Source organism: Oryctolagus cuniculus, chromosome 9 (assembly GCF_051225735.1).
Source record: "Oryctolagus cuniculus isolate XC-2025 breed Fujian yellow rabbit chromosome 9, ASM5122573v1, whole genome shotgun sequence".
Taxonomy (NCBI): Eukaryota; Metazoa; Chordata; class Mammalia; order Lagomorpha; family Leporidae; genus Oryctolagus; species Oryctolagus cuniculus.
Genome location: NC_142875.1, coordinates 93,078,192 through 93,095,366, shown reverse-complemented (window position 1 = coordinate 93,095,366; position 17,175 = coordinate 93,078,192).

Genomic DNA, 17,175 nt, shown 5'->3' with positions numbered 1-17,175 from the left:
AATTTATAAACAGAGTTACAGGGTGGGGGTTGGGGGAAAACCAGGAGAGATTAGGATAACCTTAGAGAGTCCCTTCAGTCTTGGGTTTGAGAACTGTTTGATGCGTCCACGGAAAGAAAAATCCGAACACCAGCAAGGAGAAAGATGAGCAAGCACTGGGGCTTGCAGCGAGCTGGGTGGTTCACATTTTCATCAACTAGGATGAAGTCCTCGTAGGAACTGGGCAGGCGGTAGAGCACACAGAAGGGTGTCGTGTCAGTGATGGGCAAAATCAGTCTAGGCTGAAAGCTACTCTCAATCCATCCCGACAAACCTTAAATCCAAGCCCCAAAGGATCCAACTCATTGAGAGTAAATATGTGCCATCAGAAACGTAACACCATGTCTGAAATATAAAAGCATCCCTGCTAGTGGGTGTTCAATTCACCCTGCCAGCATACAATATACACTTACCACCACTCATGCAAAGAAGCCAGCACATATGACCCACAGTCAGGAGGAAAATCAATCCCTAGAATAGAACCAAACTGGAAATGCCAGTTACGATGAAACTGGAAGAGAAGTGTATGCAAAAGACATAGTTATCTTGGGGTCGGTGTTCAGCTTTGTGTGCTATAGTTGCCACTTGCAACCCTGCCATCCCACATCACGGTGATGGTTGAGACCGGAGGCTTTGGCTTCCCATATAGCTCCCTGCTAATGCTCCTGGGAAAGCAACAGAAGATGGCCCAAGTGCTTGCACATGTAGGAGACCCGGATGGAGTTCCTGGCTCCTGGCTTCAGCCTGGCCCATACCAGGCTGTTGCAGCCCCTTGAGGAGTGAACAAGCAGATGGAAAATCTCACTCTTGCTCTTACTCCTGTTTTTAAAATAAATAAATAAATCTTTAAAAAATAGCTAATGTAGCCGGCGCCGTGGCTCAATAGGCTAATCCTCCACCTTGCGGCGCCGGCACACCGGGTTCTAGTCCCGGTTGGGGCGCCGGATTCTGTCCCGGTTGCCCCTCTTCCAGGCCAGCTCTCTGCTATGGCCAGGGAGTGCAGTGGAGGATGGCCCAGGTGCTTGGGCCCTGCACCCCATGGGAGACCAGGAAAAGCACCTGGATCCTGGATCCTGCCATCGGATCAGCGCGGTGCGCCGGCTGCAGCGGCGGCCATTGGAGGGTGAACCAACGGCAAAAAGGAAGACCTTTCTCTCTCTGTCTCTCTCTCACTGTCCACTCTGCCTGTCCAAAAAAAAAAAAAAAATAGCTAATGTAACTATGTTTTATGTATATAGAAGATAGAAAAAATCAGGTCCATAATGAGGTAATAAATGCATGACATCACAAGGCCTCAAATGGACATTTTAGAGGTAAAAAATGCAATATTTAAAATTAAAAGTCGGGGCCAGTATTGTGGCATAGCTGTAACACCACCACCTGCAACATTGGCATCATGTATGAGTGCTTGTTCCTGTCCCTGCTGCTTCCTTTCCAAGCCAGCTCCCTGATAATGGCCTAGGAAAAGCAGCAGATGACAACCCAGGTGCTTGGGCCCCTGCTACCCATGTGAGAGACACAGGTGAAGCCCAGATCCAGGCTTTGGCCTAGCTCAGCACTGGCCAACGCAGCCATCTGGGGAGTGAACCAGCAAATGGAAGATCTCTCTCTCTCTCTCTCTCTCTCTCTCTCTCTCTCTGCCTCTCCCTCTCTTTTATAATTCTGGCTTCAAAATGAATAAATAAATACTTTTAAAGTATTGGAACTACACTAGATGAATTAAAATCAAACTGGTCACTGAAGAAAAAAATGATCGATGAACTGGAAGACCCAGACTCTATCCATAATAGGACATAAAGGGAAAAAATCTTTTTAAATGGGCTCAGTGACCTATGGGACAATAGAAAGTGACATAATATTCAGCCAATTGGATTTACGGAAGGAAAGGAGGGAGAAGTGAGGAAATAAAAATACTTAAAGGTCAGTTTCTTGTTGCAAAGCTACCCTTCAAATACAAAATAAAAATAAAAGCTTCAATAGCATTGTTGATGGTTCTAGCAAACAATTGAAGAATAAACCACGCCAATACTGCACACAATCTCTGAGAAAAACAGAGAGGAGGGACTACTTCCTGACTTGTTTGTGAAACTGATGTTATTAGCCGGCGCCGTGGCTCAATAGGCTAATCCTCCACCTTGCGGCGCCGGCACACCGGGTTCTAGTCCCGGTTGGGGCGCCGGATTCTGTCCCGGTTGCCCCTCTTCCAGGCCAGCTCTCTGCTGTGGCCAGGGAGTGCAGTGGAGGATGGCCCAGGTGCTTGGGCCCTGCACCCCATGGGAGACCAGGAAAAGCACCTGGATCCTGGCTCCTGCCATCGGATCAGCGCGGTGCGCCGGCTGCAGCGGCGGCCATTGGAGGGTGAACCAACGGCAAAGGAAGACCTTTCTCTCTGTCTGTCTCTCTCTCTCACTGTCCACTCTGCCTGTCAAAAATAAAAAAAAAAAAAAAAGAAGAAACTGATGTTATCCTGATTTCAAGTTCAAACAAAAAGTTACCCTCCCCCACAACAACACCAAATACACTAATACATAGGTAGGATAATATATCATAACTTGATACAAATATATCCAGTGGACTTAGGACAGGAATGTAGGATTGGTTTAATATCCAGCAGACTAAAACAGACATGCCATAAAACGATCCGGATAGATACAGAAGAGGCTTTCACAACATCCAGCGCTTGATTACTTAAACAATCAGCTCGCAGCAAGCCAGGAAAGGATGGAATTCCCCTCAAGCTGACAAAGGGCATCTACAAAAAACTCACAGCTAGCGTAGACATAAAATATGGAACTCTGTCCCTATAAGCTTGAGAACAAGGCAAGGATTTCTCTGTCCTCTCTTTTACTCATTATTTTACTGAACATTTTAGCGTATAAAGCAAGAAAGGAGACATATAAAAATTAAATGGTAAAAATGCATTTATTCACAAACAACATAAATATATATGTAAACAAAAGTGCTAAAAGTCTGTTTAAAAATCTACCAGAGGGGCCGGCGCTGTGGTGTAGTGGATAAAGCCACCACCTGCAGTGCCGGCATCCCATATGGGCACTGGTTCAAGTCCTGGCTGCTTCACTTCTGATCTAGCTCTCTGCTGTGGCCTAGGAAAGCAGTGTAAGATGGCCCAAGTCCTTGGGCGCCTGCACCCACGTGGGAGACCTGGAAGAAGTTCCTGGCTCCTGGCTTCAGATGAGCGCAGCTCTGGCTGTTGCGATCATTTGGGGAGTGATCCAGTGGATGGAAAACCTCTCTCTCTCTCTCTCTCTCTCTCTCTCTCTCTCTCTCTGCTTCTGCCTCTCTGTAACTCTGCCTTTCAAATAAATAATTAAATATTTTTTAAAAAATCTACTAGAATGAGTAAGTGTAATGTCACAGGATACAAGGTCACTGTAAAAATACCAGTAGCAATTATTCTACATCCCAGCAATGACTAATTGGAAAAGTTAATTAAAATACAATAGCAGTTAAAAATGACATTTAAACATGAAATTCTAGGGATAGAATTAACAAAATATAAACAAGACCTGTCCACTGATAATTATAAACTGTATATTAGAGAAATATAAAAAGAAAGACCTAAATAATTTAAATAAGAGACATGTTGCCATGTTTCTGAATTTGAACACTCAGCAAAAATTATTAAGATGCCAAATCTCTTCGAATTCGTCCACAGATTTGATTCACTCTCCATTAAAAGCCTAGCAAGTTTTATTTTTGGCAGAAATTGACAAATTATTTTTAAAAATATATATGACATGCCAAAAAACAATTAGAATAGCTAACACATAATTGGGGGAAAAACAAAGAAGAATTATATTTTCTGACTTTAATATTTGTTATAAAGCAACAGTAACAAGTCAATATGACTTTGAGATTGGAAACTAGACAAAACTGCACAAAAATCAACTCAAAATGTATTAAATATCTAAATGCAAGACCTAAAACTGAAAATACCTAGAACTATAGAGGAATGCCCTGTGAAAATAGCCTTGGCAATGATTTTTTGAATAAGCAAAATCTCAAGCAACAAGAGTAAAAATAAAGAAGTGAGGTGACATCAAACTAAAAATCTTCTGCACAGCAAAGGAAACAATCATCGAAATGGAAAAGGTAACCTACACATTAGGAGAAAATATTTTCAAATTCTAAAAAGATGCAAATATCCAAAATATATATGGTTAGGGAGGGTGCTGTGGTGTAGTGGGTAAGGCCACCGCCTGCAGTGCCAGCATCCCATACGGGTGCTGGTTGGAGTCCCAGCTACTCCACTTCTGATCCAGCTCTCTGCTATGGCCTGGGAAAGCAGTAGAAGATAGCCCAAATCCTTGGGCCCCTGCACCCCCATGGGAGACTTGGAAGAAGCACCTGGCTCCTGGCTTCGGATTGGCACAGTTCCTGCCATTGCAATAATTGGGGAGTGAGCCAGCGGATGGAAGACCTCTCTCTCTCTACCTCTCCTTCTCTCTCTATGTAACTCTGACTTTCAAATAAATAAATAAATCTCTTAAAAAAAAAAAAAGCCCTGGCCTGCAGTGCCAGCATCCCATGCGGGCACCAATTTGAGTCCTGGCTGCTCCACTTATGATCCAGCTCCCTGTTAATGCACCTGGGAAAGCAGTGGAGGTTAGCCCAATTTCTTGGGCCCCTGCCATCACATGGAAGACTCAAAGAAGCTCCCAGCACTTGGATTCGGCTCAGCTCCAGCCATTGTGGCCATTTAGGGAGTGAAACAGGAGACAGAAGACCTCACTTTCTGTAACTCTTTCAGATAAATAAAATAAATCTTTTTAAAAAAAGTTTTGCAATACATTAAAAAAAAGAACCTCAAAGAAATAGCATCACAGCCAAGTAATGGGTATATATATATATATATATACCTTCACAATAGCCGAGGATACAACATAAGTGTTCATCAATAGATGAGTAGATAAAGAAATTGTGGTGTGTGTGTATACATATATACACATATAAATACACACACTGCAATTTCTTTACATATACATATATATGTACATATATACATATATGTGCACACACACAGGGGGTTATTACTCAGCCTTTACAAAAGAAAGTAACATGGATGTTTGCAGTAACATGAATGAATCTGGAGGACATTATGTTCAGTGAAATAAGCCAGGCACAGAAAAACAAATACAGTATGATCTCATTGATATGGGGAATTTAAAAAATTAAATTAAAAATCAAATCAATAGAAACAGAGAGTAGAATGGATGTTATTAGGGGCTTCTTATGAGAGGAGGAATAGCGAGACAGAGGTCAAAGGCTACAAAGTTAAGTTTATCCAGGATGAATTATCTAGAATTCTAATAATGAACACTATAGTTAATAAGATTGTACTGTATACTCAAAACTTGCTAAGAGTGTGAATTTGGGGTATTCTTAACACAGAGAGAAAAGATAACTTTGGAGGTTGACAGATATATAAATTTCTTTAACTGTAGTGATCATTTGTCTATCTACATATTTATATATCAAAACATCATGGGGCCAGCACTGTGATGCAGTGGGTCAAAGCCCGGGCCTGTAGTGCAAGCATCCCATACAGGCGCAGGTTCAAGACCTGGCTGTTCCACTTCTGATCCAACTCCCTGCTGGTGTGCCTGGGAAGGCAGAGGAGGATGGCCCAAGCCCTTGGGCCCTTGCACCTTTGTGGGAGGCCCAGAAGAAGCTCCTGGCTCGTGGCTTCTGATGGCTCATCTCCAGCCATTGTGGCCATTTGGGAAGTGAACCAGCAAATGGAAGACCTCTCTCTCTCTTTCTCTCTCTCTCTCTCTCTCTTTCTCTCTCTACCTCTCCATAACTCTTTCAAATAAATAAACTAAATCTATAAAAAAATTAAAAAATCATCATGGCACACAGCTCAAATATATGCAATAAAATAAAATTGTAACAAAGAGAAATGCTGCAATTAAACATGGGCTAAAAACTTGATCAGACATCTCACAAACAAATGTATACATGTGAATGACCAATATGCAAATGAAAAAGTGTCCAACTTAAAGAGTTATCGGATAAACCACAGTAGAAACACAATGGGATGCTGCTATATATCCTCTAGAATGGCTAAAGTTAAAAGCACTGACAATATCAAAGTTTCTATACATCAGGACAACCAAGAGTCTTATACATTGCTGTCAGGAGTACAAAATAAGATGGTACAATCACTTTGGAAAATTGGGAATTTCTTGTAATGTTAAACACACCCTGTCTAATACTAAAACAGACATTGAAGAACAAAACAAAACAGAAACAAGCATGCAAAAATCTATATAAGGACACTTATAGCATTTTTATTACAAAAATTTCAAAACAACCAAAATGTCCATTGACAGGAAGTTGAATTTTAAAAATTGTGGTATATTGGCATATGTGCTAAAAAACCACTCAGCAATTACAAAAAATGAGTGAACTAGTGATACTTGCAACAACGCAGATGAATCTCAAAAATATAATGATAGGCCGGCGCTGCAGCTCACTAGGCTAATCCTCCGCCTGCGGCACTGGCACCCCGGGTTCTAGTCCCAGTTGGGCCTCTGGTTCTGTCCCGGTTGCTCCTCTTCCTGTCAAGCTCTCTGCTGTGGCCTGGGAAGGCAGTGGATGATGGCCCAAGTGCTTGGGCCCTACACCTGCATGGGAGACCAGGAGGAAGCACCTGGCTCCTGGCTTCGGATCAGCACAGCGCACCAGCCATAGTGGCCATTTGAGGGGTGAGCCAACAGAAGGAAGACCTTTCTCTCTGTCTCTCCCTCTCTCACTAACTCTGCCTGTCAATATATATATATATATATATATATATATATATATATATATGTAATGATGGAAGGAAGGAAGAATGCAAGAAGCAAAAAGCACATATTGTACGGCTCTATTGGGCAGAAGGTTTAGAACAGGCAAAAGTGAGCTTTGTTGGTAGAAATCAGACCTGTAGTTGCAACAAGAGAGCAATTTGAGGCGTGATTTAGAAAACATGTGGAGACTCCCTGTGGCAGTAGGAACAATGGGTGACTTGATTTTGCTTAAAAATATTTCTTAAAGTCATCAAATAGCACACTTAGGATATAAGTGCATTTCTTAATATGTAAACTACACCTCAAATAAATAATTCATTGAAACAATAATTTTAGAGACAAATTGTGCTTAGAAGATAGTTTCCCCAAGTCAACTTCCCATTGAAATGTCTATCCATAGAAAAATTTCCCCGAAACAGCTGAACAGCAATAAGGGATCAGGTAAGTCACATATGACATCCATCAAAAATGCTAAACTGTTACAAATGATGCTACAGGAAACATTTGTTCCCATGCAGTCTGATTCCCATTTTGGAAAAACCATTTCCTTATGTGTGTATATGTATAACAAAAAGGCTAAAGGAATTTATATCAAAATGTTCTCAATTTCTGGATAGTCAAATTAGATAGCATTTGGCCCCTGCCACCCATCTGGGGGACCCCATGAATTCCTGGCTTCAATTGCAGACATCTGGGGAGTAAACCAATAGATCAAAATTCTCTCTCTCTCGCTCTACTGTTATTTTTTATTGAACAACAACAATGTGTTTCTTCCACATTGTGCAGTGGAAGGCATGCACTCCTTGAACCCAAAGAGGTATAGGTACCAATCCTGACTTTTCCAGTTTTTAACAGTGTGCTCATGGGCAAATTACTCATGCTTCTTGGCCTCCATTGCCACATCTGAAAAATACAGGTAACAATATTTATCTAACAAATACAAGAGATATTAGATAGTGTACATGAAATGCTTTTGTTTATTTTTTATCTACAGTTTCATTATCTGAGTCACCATATTTGTTCTTTAAGCTCATGAGGCTTCCTTTGCAGTGTACAAGCTTCTTAGCTTGATGCAATCGCATTTCTCTAGTTTTGCTTTGATGGCGTGTGCTTCTGGGGTCTTTTCCAAGAAGTCTTTGCCTATGCCAATATCTTGCAGAGTTTCCCCAATGTTCTCCTCTGGTAAATTGATGGTATCAGCTCATAGATTGAGATCCTTGATCGATGTTGAATTGATTTTTCCATAAGGTGTGTGGTAGGGGTCTTGTTTCAAACTTCTGCCTGCAGAGATTCAATTTTACCAGCACCATTTGCTGAAGAGACTGTCCTTTTTCCACGGACTGATTTTTAGCTCCTTTGTCAAGGATTAGTTGGTTGGACATGCATGGATTGATTTCTGGAGTTTCTATTCTGTTCCATTGGTCTGCATGTCTATTTTTCTGCCAGTACCAGGCTGTTTTGATTATAACTGTCCTGTAATATGTCTTGAAATCTGGTATTGTGATGTCTCTGGCTTTGTTGTTATTGTATAAAATTTCTTTTGCTATTCAAGGTCCTCTTTTGGTTCCATTTGAATTTTAGCATCTTTTTTTCCAGATATGAGAAGAATGCAACTGGTATTTTGATTTGCATAGCATTGGATCTGTAAATTGCTCTCAGTAATATGAACATTTTATGATACTTATTCTTCCAATCCATGAACAAGGAAGATTTTTCCTTTGTTGTGTGTGTCTTCTTTTTCTTTTTTTTTTAACTTTTATTTAATGAATATACGTTTCCAAAGTACGAATAATGGATTACTATGGCTTCCCCCCATACCGTCCCTCCCACCCACAACCCTCCCCTTTCCCACTCCCTCTCCCCTTCCATTCACATCAAGATTCATTTTCGATTATCTTAATATACAGAAGATCAGCTTAGTATATTAAGTAAGGATTTCAACAGTTTGCTCCCACACAGAAACATAAAGTGAAAAATAATAGATGATTTTTTTTTAATGATGATGAAATCAGATCAGACCTATTGTCATGTTTAATCCCAGTGAGAGTCAAGTTGGGAGTTGATAGTTTCTTTTCTTTTTTTTTTCTATTTTTTTTTTTTTTTACAGAGGATCAGTTTAGTATGCATCAAGTAAAGATTTCAACAGTTTGCACCCCCATAGAAACACAAAGTGAAATATATTGTTTGAGTACTCGTTATAGCATTAAATCTCAATACACAGCACATTAAGGACAGAGATCCTACATGAGGAGTAAGTGCACAGTGACTCCTGTTGTTGACTTTACCAATTGACACTCCTGTCTATGGCATCAGTAATCACCCTATGCTCCAGTCATGAGTTTCCAAGGCTATGGAAGCCCTCTGAGTTCTCCGATTCTTATCTTGTTCAGACAAGGTCATAGTCAAAGTGGAGGTTCTCTCCTCCCTTCAGAGAAAGGTACCTCCTTCTTTGAAGACCTGTTCTTTCCACTGAGATCTCACTCACAGAGATCTTTTGCCAGAGTGTCTTGGCTTTCCATGCCTGAAATACTCTCATGGGCTTTTCAGCCAGATCCGAGTGCCTTTAGGGCTGATTCTGAGGCCAGAGTGCTATTTAGGACATCTGCCATTCTATGAGTCTGCTGAGTATCTCGCTTCCCATGTTGGATCACTCTCCCCTTTATTTATTCTATCAGTTAGTGTTAGCAGGTACTAGACTTGCTTATGTGCTCCCTTTGACTCTTAGTCCTTTCATTATGATCAGTTGTGAACTGAAATTGATCACTTGGACTGGTGAGATGGCATTGGTACATGCCACCTTGATGGGATTAAATTGGAGTCCCCTGGTATGTTTCTAGCTCTACCATTTGGGGCAAGTCAGCTTGAGCATGTCCCAAATTATATATCTCTTCCCTCTCTTATTCCTACTCTCATGTTCAACAGGGATCACATTTCAGTTAATTTTCAACACTTAAGAATAACTGTGTATTAATTACAGAATTAAACCAGTCATATTAAGTAGAACAGACAAAAAAACTACTAAGAGGGATAATGTATTAAGTTGTTCATTAACAGTCAGGGCTATGCTGATCAAGTCACCATTTCCCATAGTGTCCATTCCACTTCAACAGGTTTCCTTTTTGGTGTTCAGTCAGTTGTCACCGATCAGGGAGAACATATGGTATTTGTCCCTTTGGGACTGGGTTATTTCACTCAGCATGATGTGTTCCAGATTCCTCCATTTTGTTGCAAATGACTGGATTTCGTTGTTTCTTACTGCGGTATAGTATTCTAAAGAGTACATATCCCATAATTTCTTTATCCAGTCTACCGTTGATGGGCATTTAGGTTGGTTCCAGGTCTTAGCTATTGTGAATTGAGCTGCAATAAACATTAGGGTGCAGACCGCTTTTTTGTTTGCCAATTTAAATTCCTTTGGGTAAATTCCAAGGAGTGGGATGGCTGGGTCGAACGGTAGGGTTATCTTCAGGTTTCTGAGGAATCTCCAGACTGACTTCCATAGTGGCTTGACCAGTTTGCATTCCCACCAACAGTGGGTTAGTGTCCCTTTTTCCCCACATCCTCGCCAGCATCTGTTGTTGGTAGATTTCTGAATGTGAGCCATTCTAACCGGGGTGAGGTGGAACCTCATTGTGGTTTTGATTTGCATTTCCCTGATTGCTAATGACCTTGAACATTTTTTCATGTGCCTGTTGGCCATTTGGATTTCCTCTTTTGAAAAATGTCTATTGAGGTCCTTGGCGCATCTCTTAATTGGGTTGTTGGTTTTGTTTTTGTGGAGTTTCTTGATCTCTTTGTAGATTCTGGTTATTAACCCTTTATCTGTTGCATAGTTTGCAAATATTTTTTCCCATTCTGACGGTTGTCTCTTCACTCTCCTGACTGTTTCTTTTGCAGTACAGAAACTTCTCAATTTGATGCAATCCCAATAGTTAATTTTGGCTTTGACTGCCTGTGCCTCCCGGGTCTTTTCCAGAAACTCTTTGCCTGTGCCAATATCTTGAAGGGTTTCTCCAATGTTCTCTAATAACTTGATGGTGTCAGGTCGTAGATTTAGGTCTTTAATCCATGTTGAGTGGATTTTTGTGTAAGGTGTAAGGTAGGGGTCTTGCTTCATGATTCTGCATGTGGAAATCCAATTTTCCCAGCACCATTTATTGAATAGACTGTCCTTGCTCCAGGAAGTAGTTTTAGATCCTTGATCAAATATAAGTTGGCTGTAGATGTTTGGGTTGATTTCTGGTATTTCAATTCTGTTCCATTGGTCTATCCATCTGTTTCTGTACCAGTACCATGCTGTTTTGATTACAACTGCCCTGTAGTATGTCCTGAAATCTGGTATTGTGATGCCTCCGGCTTTGTTTTTGTTGTACAAGATTGCTTTAGCTATTCGAGGTCTCTTGTGCCTCCATATAAATTTCAGCACCAATTTTTCCAGATCTGAGAAGAAGGTCTTCGGTATCTTGATTGGTATTGCATTGAATCTATAAATTGCTTTTGGGAGAATGGACATTTTGATGATATTGATTCTTCCAATCCATGAGCATGGAAGATGTTTCCATTTTTTGGTATCCTCTTCTATTTCTTTCTTTAAGGTTTTGTAATTTTCATTGTAGAGATCTTTAACGTCCTTGGTTAAGTTTATTCCAAGGTGTTTGATTGTTTTTGTAGCTATTGTGAATGGGATTGATCTTAGAAGTTCTTCCTCAGCCATGGCATTGTCTGTGTATACAAAGGCTGTTGATTTTTGTGCATTGATTTTATACCCTGCTACTTTGCCAAACTCTTCTATGAGTTCCAATAGTCTCTTAGTAGAGTTCTTTGGGTCCCCTAAATACAGAATCATGTCATCTGCAAAGAGGGAGAGTTTGAGTTCTTCCTTCCCAATTTGTATCCCGTTAATTTCTTTTTCTTGCCTAATAGCTCTGGCTAGAACCTCCAGAACTATATTGAATAGCAGTGGTGAGAGTGGACATCCCTGTCTGGTCCCAGATCTCAGTGGAAATGCTTCCAACTTTTCCCCATTCAATAGGATGTTGGCTGTGGGTTTTTCATAGATTGCTTTGATTGTCTTGAGGAATGTTCCTTCCAAACCCAGTTTGCTTAGAGTTTTCATCATGAACGGGTGTTGTATTTTATCAAATGCTTTCTCGGCATCTATTGAGATAATCATATGGTTTTTCTTCTGCAGTCTGTTAATGTGGTATATCACATTGATTGTCTTGCGCACATTAAACCATCCCTGCATACCAGGGATAAATCCCACTTGGTCTGGGTGGATGATCTTTCTGATGTGTTGTTGCATTCTAGTGGCGAGAATTTTATTGAGGATTTTTGCATCTATGTTCATCAGGGATATTGGTCTGTAATTCTCTTTCAGTGCTGCATCTTTTTCCGGCTTAGGAATTAAGGTGATGCTGGCTTCATAGAAAGAATTTGGGAGGATTCCCTCTTCTTCGATTGTTCTGAATAGTTTGAGAAGAATTGGAGTTAGTTCTTCTTTAAATGTCTGGTAGAATTCAGCAGTGAATCCATCTGGTCCTGGGCTTTTCTTTGTTGGGAGGGCCTTTATTACTGTTTCAATTTCTGTCTCAGTTATGGGTCTGTTTAGGTTTTCGATGTCTTCCTGGTTCAATTTAGGTAGGTTGCATGTGTCCAGGAATCTATCCATTTCTGATAGGTTTCCCTGTTTGCTGTCATACAAGTCCTTGTAGTAATTTCTGATGATTCTTTTTATTTCTGTAGTGTCTGTTGTTACGTTTCCTTTTTCATCTCTGATTTTATTAATTTGGGTCTTTTCTCTTCTTTTTTTAGTTAGTTGGGCCAATGGGGTGTCAATTTTGTTTATTTTTTCAAAAAACCAGCTCCTCGTTTGGCTGATTTTTTGTAATGTTTTTCTTGATTCAATCCTGTTGATTTCTTCTCTGATTTTAATTATTTCTCTTCTCCTACTAGATTTGGGTCTGGTTTGCTGTAGGTTTTCTAGATCCTTGAGGTGAATAGAAAGCTCATCTATTTGGTGCCTTTCCAATTTCTTGATGTAGGCACCTATTGATATAAACTTTCCTCTTAACACTGCTTTTGCTGCGTCCCATAAGTTTTGGTATGTTGTGCTGTTATCCTCATTTACTTCCAGAAAGTTTTTGATTTCTCTTTTGATTTCTTCTATGACCCATTGTTCATTCAGGAGCATGTTGTTCAATCTCCATGTGTTTGCGTATGCTCTAGGGATTCCTGAGTTGTTCATTTCCAACTTCATTCCTTTATGGTCTGAGAAGCTGCATGGTATGATTCTAATTCTTTTGAATTTGCTGAGACTTGCTTTATGGCCTAGTATATGGTCAATCCTAGAGAAGGTTCCATGTACTGCTGAGAAGAATGTATAATCTTTAGCTGTAGGATTGAAAGTTCTGTATATATCTGTTAGATCCATTTGGGCTATGGTGTCGTTTAAATCTACTGTATCCTTGTTGATCTTCTGTCCTATTGATCTGTCTATTTCTGAGAGTGGAGTATTGAAGTCCCCCAGTACTATTGTATTGGGGTCTAAGTCTCCCTTTAAGTCCGTTAACAAATCTTTTAGATAAACCGGTGCCCTGTAGTTAGGTGCATATACATTGATAATTGTTATATCTTCCTGTTGAATTGATCCCTTAATCATTATGTAGTGTCCCTCTTTGTCTCTCTTAACGGTTTTTGTGGTAAAGTTTATGGTGTCTGATATTAAGATGGCTACGCCTGCTCTTTTTTCATTTCTGTTGGCATGGTATATCTTTTTCCAGCCTTTCACTTTCAGTCTGTATGGATCTTTGTTGGAAAGATGTGTTTCTTGTAAGCAGCAAATAGATGGGTTTTGTTCCTTAACCCAATCAGCCAAACGGTGTCTTTTAACTGGACAGTTCAGGCCATTCACGTTCAATGTGACTAATGATAAGTGGTAACTTTGCCCTGCCATTTGCCAAAGATAAGTTCTAATATATGCTTTGAATTCCCTGTGATCTTTTGCTGTGAGCTTTCCTTCCTTGGTTTCCTTCCTTTACCTTCTTTCATATTGATGACCGTGTTTCTTTGTTTCTGTGTGTAACACATCTTTAAGCATCTTTTGCAGGGCTGGACGAGTGGCAACAAATTCTTTCAATTTCTGTTTGTTATGAAAAGTCTTTATTTCACCTTCATTCACAAATGATAGCTTTGCAGGATATAATATTCTGGGCTGGCAGTTGTTCTCTCTTAGTACCTGGGCTATATCTCGCCATTCCCTCCTAGCTTGTAGAGTTTCTGATGAGAAGTCAGCTGTGAGTCTGATTGGAGATCCCCTGAGAGTAATCTGACGTTTCTCTCTTGCACATTTTAGGATCTTTTCTTTATGTTTCACTGTGGAGAGTTTGATTACGACGTGTCGTGGTGAGGATCTCTTTTGGTCGTGTTTAATAGGGGTTCTGTGAGCTTCCTGTACTAGGATTTCTCTGTCCTTCTCCAAACCTGGGAAATTTTCTGCTAATATCTCACTAAAAAGGCCTTCTAATCCTTTCTCCCTCTCCATGCCTTCAGGAACTCCTAGAACCCGAATGTTGGGTTTTTTAATAGTATCCTGAAGATTCCCGACAATATGTTTCAGATTTCTAATTTCCTCTTCTTTTCTTTGGTCTGACTGTATCCTTTCCTGTTCTCTGTCTTCTAAGTCCGATATTCTCTCTTCTGCTTCCCCCATTCTGTTTGTAAGGCTCTCTATTGTGTTTTTCATTTGATCTATTGAATTCTTCACTTCAGTCACTATCCCAGTTTCCTGTTGTACTAGTTGTTTCGTTTCATTTTGATTCCTCCTTAATATTTCATTTTCACGAGAGAGATTTTCTATCTTATCCATTAAGGATTTCTGTAGTTCAAGAATTTGTTTTTGAGAACTTCTTAATGTTCTTATCAATTTTTTGAGATCTGCTTCTTGCATTTCTTCTATGTCATCATCCTCATAATCTTGAATTGGGGTGTCTTTTTCATTTGAGGGCTTCATGGTGACTTCCTTGTTTTTATTACCTTGGTTTTTGCGTTTGTTATTTGTCATATTGGAGATATTTGGTTTCTTCACTGTGGTGCTTTTTCTTGTTATACTATGACTCTAGATTAAGTGGACTATCTGTTTTTGATGGAGCCTTAGGGCTTGAGATGGGTGTGGCCTGAGAGCTCTGTTTGGTGTGCCAAAGGTGACACTCCCAGGTTAGGCGTGGTAAACCTCTCTCTCTCTCTCTCTCTCTCTCTCTCTTTTTTTTTTGATTCAAAAGGGAAGTTATTCTGCACAGCTGAACGAAGTTGGAGGCAGTTAGCAGGCAAATGATATACCCACAGGAGCCAGAGATCGGAAGCTCTTTCCCAAGGACCACACAGGGAATCTGTTCGGCCCTCAGAGTGAGCTCAAATTCTCCTTCAGTCTCCCACTGGGTTGCCAAAGTTACGGAATTGTAGCGTCTCTGGAGAGTGCTCACGTGAATTCCGTGAGTTCTCTCCCCCACCGTCTCTTTTTTCACAGTCTCAGTTCAGTAGCACCACAAATTTACTAGGTCCTAATCTCCTGTTAATTCCCCCCGCCCAGAGTCAGGTTTTTCTGCTAGGCTCAGGGCCGGTGCAGACCTGAGGTCGCTCTGCTTATGACGTATGTCCAAGATGGCGCCTGCTCTTTGTCTTGCTCGCCCTTGAGAGGTGAGCGGAGAGAGAGAAACCCGTGTCCGTACCAGTCACCTTTTTTTTTTTTTCCCTCTCTCTCTCTTCCAGTAAGCTTGGTGAAGTCCCCCCCCTCCCTGGGGGTCGTTCCCTCTAGTCTCCTCTCTCCGCTTGCCTGCCGGTGTCTCAGGTTATTGAGGTTCGGCTCACCTCGCGTTCCAGTGCTGGTGTGTTGAGTCTGCCGCTGGTGTCCCGAACTGTGGGCTCCCACGCTCTCCACGCAGGTCTGCTCCCCTTCCAGCCCCGATCTGTGGACTCGGAGCCCTGGACGTCCCAAGTCTCCCCGCTGTTGCACTCCCCTTCGAGCACTTGCGCGCAGACCCTGCAGCTTGCGCAGCTCAGTCCCGCGGCTCGGCTTCCGCGGCTCGGTCCCGCGGCTCGGTCCTGCAGCTCGGCTTTCACGCGCACGGTGGGCGACCTTGTTCTCCCAGTAGGTCCTCCGATTCACGCCCACTGGATCCAGAAGAGTTTTGTCTGCAATATTTTCCTGGTTCTTTTTTCTGAGGCTACCGTAACTCCCCTTTTATTAAACTAAATTTTCCCGGACTATCGGTGCGCGCCCTCACTATTCCGCCATCTTGGCTCCGCCCCTGTGTCTTCTTTTTCTTTCCTTAATGTTTTATAATTTTCATCATAGAGATTTTTTTCACGTCATTGATTAAATTTATTCCAAGGTATTTAAATGTTTTTGAAGCTATTGTGAATGAGGTTGATGTTACAAGTTCTTTTTCAGCCATGGTATTATCTGTGTATGCAAAGGCTATTGATTTTTTGTGTTTATTTTATATCCTGCTACTTTACCAAACTCTTCTCTGAGTTCCAATAGTCTCTTGGTGCAGTCTTTTGGTTCTCCTATATATAGATTCATGTCATCTTCAAACAGGGATAATTTGACTTCCTCCTTTCCAATTTGTATCCCTTTGATTTCCTTTTCTTGCCTCTGGCTAAAACGTCCAGGACTGTATTGAATAGCAGTGGTGAAAGTGGGCATCTTATCTGATTTCAAATCTTAATGGAAATGCTTCCAACTTTTTCCCATTCAATATGATGTTGTCTGTGGGTTTGTTGTAAATTACCTTGATTGTGTTGAGGGATGGTCCTTCTATATCCAATTTGCTTACAGTCTTTATCATGAAAGGATGATATATTTTATCAAATGCTTTCTCTGCATCTATTGAGATAATCATACAGCTTCTATTCATCAATTTGTTAATATGATGTGTCACATATACTGATTTGTGAATATTGAACTGTCCCTGCATACCATGGATAAATCCCACTAGATTAGGTGAATGATCTTACTGATGTTGCTGGATTCACTTAGCTAGGAATTTTTTGAGGATTTTTGCGTCTATGTTCATCAGGGAAATTGGTTCATAGTTCTTTTTCTCTGTTGTATCTTTTTCTGGTTTAGGAATTAAGGTGATGCTGGCTTCCTAGAAGAATTTTTGGAGGATTGTTCCCCTCTCTGTTGTTTTGAATAGCTTTAGAAGAATTGGAATTAGTTCTTCTTTAAAAGTCTGGTAGAATTCAGCAGTGAAGCCATACAGTCCTGGGCTTTTCTTTGTTGGGAGGGTCTTTATTACTTATTCAATCTCTGTCTTGGCAT